This window comes from Jatropha curcas, chromosome 1 (genome assembly GCF_041381405.1).
Source record: "Jatropha curcas cultivar XTBG-Jc1 chromosome 1, XTBG_Jcur_1.0, whole genome shotgun sequence".
NCBI lineage: Eukaryota > Viridiplantae > Streptophyta > Magnoliopsida > Malpighiales > Euphorbiaceae > Jatropha > Jatropha curcas.
This window is the reverse complement of record NC_143151.1, coordinates 7344697-7350254: the sequence shown is the minus strand read 5'-3', so window position 1 is coordinate 7350254 and position 5558 is coordinate 7344697. Positions and strand designations below refer to the sequence as shown.

Here is a 5558-nt window from a genome sequence, read left to right as displayed (position 1 = left end):
ACAAATCTCTTGTCTTTTTATTGCCCTTGCCATTTCTGGCTTGTGTAACCTAGATGGAGCGTCAATATAATTCAGGCCTCGAGGAGATAGGAAATGTGAGCTGCCTTTGTTGAAAACAAAAGGAAAAAAAAAAAAAAAGTTTAGCTCAATCCCACATCGGGGAGATGAGCTTTTGAGGGTGTTTGAATTGGCTATAAAAGGAAGCCAATGTTTAGGTTTCTAAACACACCAAAACACACCAAAAACATTTGAATGTGTTTTATATTAGGGATTTCAAGCAAATCTTTTGGAGTCCTTTAGAGTATAAAATATTTGGGGTGTTTTTGAGGGTGTCGGGTAGAAAAATATTTTGTAACTGTGGTTGTAACAATTTGCCACATAGTAAATATTTTTCTTAGTTGTCGTTTGGCAACGGCCGTTGTTTTTCTCTACTTGGGGAGTTTTGGAGTGAGAAATATGATGGGTTATGCATTGTTTAGATAGAGAAGAAGGGAGATGGAGTTTGCGTGAGATATTGTGGAAACAATGGAGTTGCATCTGAGATACTGTTACAGGTAAGGTTTCACATTGAAACGAAACGTACCATTTTGATTTAACCAAGGTAGGTTAAATTTAACACACCTAGGCTGATGGGTCCCAATTTAGCTTTTTTTTTTTTTTTTTTTTTTTTTTTTTTTTTTTTGTTTCAGAATCTCTAATTTGAATTTGGGGTTCAATTATAATAGAAGTATGAATTCAATAACTTATTATCATTTTTATTATATTCCTAAAAAAAAATAAGCATATATAAAAACCAAAAAAAAAAAAAAGTAATTATAACCATTTGTAATGTGCAAAGCAGGTTGTGAAATGCTAGTAATTATAAGCTAAGATACAAGGACACCTTAAAAGGTTCAACATAACTATGTAAGCACCTATGTTGGACATTGACCCTTTCAAACACTACCGAACATGTAGAAGATATTTTAAAAACTGTGTTCTATTATTTCTTTTATTTTATTAATTTCAAAAATTTTAAGGATATCTTTGAGGACACTTTGATGATGCTTCTAAAGATATTTTACAGATACATTTGACAATTAAAATGTGCAGTATCATTAGAAATTAATTTGATTTCTTTTAAAAATGTTACAATTCTTTAAATTGTCAATTTTTCTCTAAATAAGCTAGAAATGTTATGATTTTCAATTAATTGTGAGAATTTAACTAATTATATTGAATATGAAGTTAAGTATTTTTTTATTTTATATTTATGATTTACTATAAACTAAGTGGACGCTTTATTATTGACATTATATTAAATGTTACTTTTTTTATTATACATAGAAAATTAAATATTTATAGAAAAATAAATCCTACAACTTCAAAGAAATAAAAAGAAGCAATTATATATATATAAACTAAAGTAGGATAAATGAATACAATATAAAAGCCTTAGACAATAAGCATTAGCCTTTTTTTTTTTTTTTTTGTAGAATTATAAATTTAAAAGACATATAGAAAAAATTTCATTTATAAATAAAGATATGTAGATGTAAAAATAGATAAATATCTATACTATATATAAATGTGAGAATAGATAAGTATCTTAATGAAATTTAGAATGTGCTAAAATAATTTTCGTCATGGCCATTTAGAAAATTACATTTTATTAATTGATTTGATATAATTTATTAAAATTCTTTTTTAAATGAATACATGTAGATAATTAAGCATTTCAAATTTTAAGTTTTATCCTTTTTAAATTTATTTTTAATAAATGTATGCTAATAAGACGTTTAAAAATTTTTATATTTATTTTTAAATATTTGATTCTATTTTAATTATAAGTTAAATATTTTTTTAGAGAGAAATAAAAAAAGAAAAAAGTATATTCTTTTTTCATTATATTTGTATATTTGATTGTATTTATTTTTAAAAATAAAATTTCAAATAGAATAGACATAATATTTTACTTAGGAGAGAGATAAAAAAGAAAAAAGTATATTATTTTTATTAATAATTTTTTATCTATGTTTGTACGATATGATTGAATACATTTTTTAAAAAATAAAATTTTAAATAAAATATACATAATTAAACCTTTCAAAATTTTTAAATTTTTGCTTTTAAAAATTTACTTTAAATAAGATGAATATATGTATGTGTGGAATTAATGAACAATTTCAAATTTCAAATTTTAATTTTAAAATTATATATTATATTTTATTGCTATATTTATTATATATCTATATGTATTGAAACTTTTTGTTATTTGCATTTTGAAAATATTTTTATTCTTAATAAAAAAAATTTTTATTGTCTTTTTCTTTAATAAATAATTTGTAACTATTATCATTTTTAAGCATTTCAAAATTGTAATATACATTGAAACTTTTTTGTCATTTGAGTTTTGAAAATGTTTTTATTTTTAATAACAATTTTTTATTTTTTTATTTTCATTTTCTTTAATAAATAATTTACAACTTTTATCATTTTTAAGCATTTTAAAATTGTAAGTTTTATCTTTTAAATTTTTTTTTAATAAATATATATAATAAGGAGACATTTGAAAATTTTTATATTTTATTTTTTAAATATATTATTCTCTTTTAATTATAATTTAAAATATTTTATTATGGAGAGAAATAAAAAAGAAAAAGATATATTCTTTTTATTAATATTTTTTCTTTATATTTATATAATTTGACTGGATATATTTTTTTAAAAATAAATTTTCAGATAGAATATATATAATATTTTATTTAGGAGAGAGATAAAAAAAAGGAAAATATTTTTATTAAAATTTTTTCTTCATATGTATAATTTGATCAAGTATATTTTCAAAAAAAAATAAATTCATAAATAGAATACACATAATTATTTTTATTAAATTTTTAATTTTTAAATTAATTTTAAATAAAATGAACATGAAATAACCCGAAAATAAGATTGCGTAGATTTTTCATTTAAAGACTTAAATTTTTAATTTTGACCAATGGGATTATAAAGTGAAATTCAAAGGGAAATATTTATTTATTTTTAAATCGGACCCATAAATCAGTTTAAAACTTTCAAATCAGATAAAAAACTTATAAATCAGATAAAAACCAGAATAAACCTTTGATTTGGACCAAATCCAGTTCGAATCGAACCGGATCAGCCTAGAGAAGCATAGAAACATCTTTTTTGTCCCTCCTGTTCTTTTCTTTCTCTTCTTCTTCTTCATTCCAGTGCCGCTCAACCCTTCTCTCTCTGTCTTCGTTTTCCAGTCACCTGAGACAGGTCCAGCGGACTTCCTTCATGCCGCTACCACTTCCCGGCTTTTCCCTCATCTTTTTTTTCGTTTACGGTGAACGCAGTAAGCAGAGGAGCTGCGATCTTGTCTCCGATCAGACAGCTCTGCCTTCATCTCTTCGGCGATTTCACAGCGTTTCTGGCAGTTCTAGTGTTGAGGATGGGTACCGATCGATTTCTTTCCTCCCTGCGAGCATTTATCCTCTGAAAATCGTGAGGTTTATGACCGATTTGTAAAACCACCATGAACAGCAGATCTAAGCTTCTGTCGAGCTCGTTCCGACCATTTGGACGGATGATCTCGCCCAACCAACACCAAAAATGGACTCCTCGATGAAATTTGAGACAGATGGTGTGAAGAGCGCACGATTCCGAGCAGTCGAGACTTTCCGGCCATCGTGACGGCGGCATATGCCGCCCGGTGAGTCTCCAGCGAGACCCGGGGAGGTAGAAATTTAGGATCTATGCATTGAACCCAAATCCAAAATCCAGATTTTTAATCAGTATAATTTAAGACTTAATTTGATAAATTTAATGTATAATTTCAAGTTCAAAAATTATTGCTATTGGATTAGAATAATTTTGATTAAATTAATTAAGGATTAAGAATGAAATAAGGATTATTAGTAAATATAATTAACACCATATAAATAAACTGAGAATTTTGACATATATGAATTTATAAAATGAATTTTAGATAAATTAGGTAAAACGTATAATATAGATGTTCTTGAGAAGTATATGATTAAAGGAAGAAGAATTGAAAGTGTAATTAAATTATTTTGAAAATCAGAGTTATAATATATGAATTAAAATGATAAGTTACAAGAAGTATTAGTTTTAGTAGCCGGTCTCGAATTTTACTAAAGGATATTATGTTTTGAATAGAAATATTTAAATAAAAAATTGTTATATATTTACGGATATCAAATATTTATTTTTTGGTAACTAATTAAGAAAGTAGATCATATTCAGATAAAGTAGAGATGTATAAAAATTATTGGAATTAGATAAATGATATTTTAATCTATAAACTAAAAGTTAATTATAAATCTATTGGAATTATTGATTGTCCGATGAATGGACTATGTGAAAAATAATCAATAAGTATATTAAGTCGTTAATATTTGAATTAGTGGAAAGGTCATATCTTAGGAGGAACACTGCTAGAAATATTATTTGATAAATGCAGCTAGAAATAAGTATATTATCCTTAATTTCTTATTTAAGGATAATCATCTATTTAATGAAGTCTTTCCTTTATGTGTTATTACTGTGAGTTATAATAAATTGTGTATACCATAATATGCATATATGCATTATTCACCTTATACTATCTAAATATATTCAACACTTAGCTCTTATCTTCATATATTAATATAATATCACTAAAATATAATTACTATTATCGTTATCTATTATATAAGTACAATATTACGACCATACAAATGTTATATAATCATATACTCATGATTACACTCATGTGCTGTATATTAATTATTAATGTGATTTATTATATTGAATGAATTGTTTGGATTACTTTTGATGTGATAATACTATGCTTTGCTTGTGTATAAAGTTGGAATGAAATGGGTTGAAACACAAAACCACAAGATAGCCTCTCATTGTTAATGAAAAAGGAAAAAAGGATAGAAAAACAATGTGAAGAATAGTCAAGTGAGAATAAACCAGTTGGCTGTATGGTGGATCGGCTTCTCGACTTATATTTGGGTGATGAGCTCCTCGTTCTGTAATGGGGATAGACTCCTCGTGCCCCAATAGAGGGATGGGCTCCTCTATTGTAAAACATAATTAACGGATTCCTTGTGAAATGAGAAAAACAATAATGCCATTGACCAATCTCTATTTGATGTAATTGTTTGAATGTGATATCATTTGTGGTTGATGATGATGTGTCATGCGCTTGGTTGAACGAATGCTCACTATATAAAGTTGAAAAACATTTTGCGTGGCTGTTTGGGGTTATACATTATTTATTATTATTCACTGAGTTTGTGAAACTCACATCTTCCTTAAATTTTTCCTAAGAGATAGACAATGTGCTAGTTCAAATAAACTCTGCTTCCTTCTCCGCAGAGTTACACTAGTAATTTTTCAGTTTTGATAATAGTTGAATGTATAGTAACATGTATAAAAATGTATTTGCATCTAGTTATTGAGCTCCACAGTTGAGGAGTCTTGTTTTACAATTTATCATGTAAAAATTATTAGCATGTAGTTCAATAAATTTGAAGATTTTCTAATTGACTCTGTAGAAGTGC

The 5558-nt window shown here is 25.9% G+C and overlaps 1 long non-coding RNA gene across 2 annotated transcripts; it reads left to right on the top strand.

The window, feature by feature from the left end:
• Positions 1-245: 245 nt before the first annotated feature.
• Positions 246-5142, top strand: LOC119371284 (uncharacterized). 2 transcript variants are annotated; one of them, XR_005178869.1, is made up of 2 exons: positions 246-554; positions 4856-5142. It is a non-coding gene; the product is annotated as an uncharacterized LOC119371284 (long non-coding RNA). The 2 variants fall into 2 exon arrangements; XR_005178870.2 differs by lacking the exon at positions 4856-5142 and adding an exon at positions 3252-3833.
• The last annotated feature ends 416 nt before the right edge of the window (positions 5143-5558 follow it).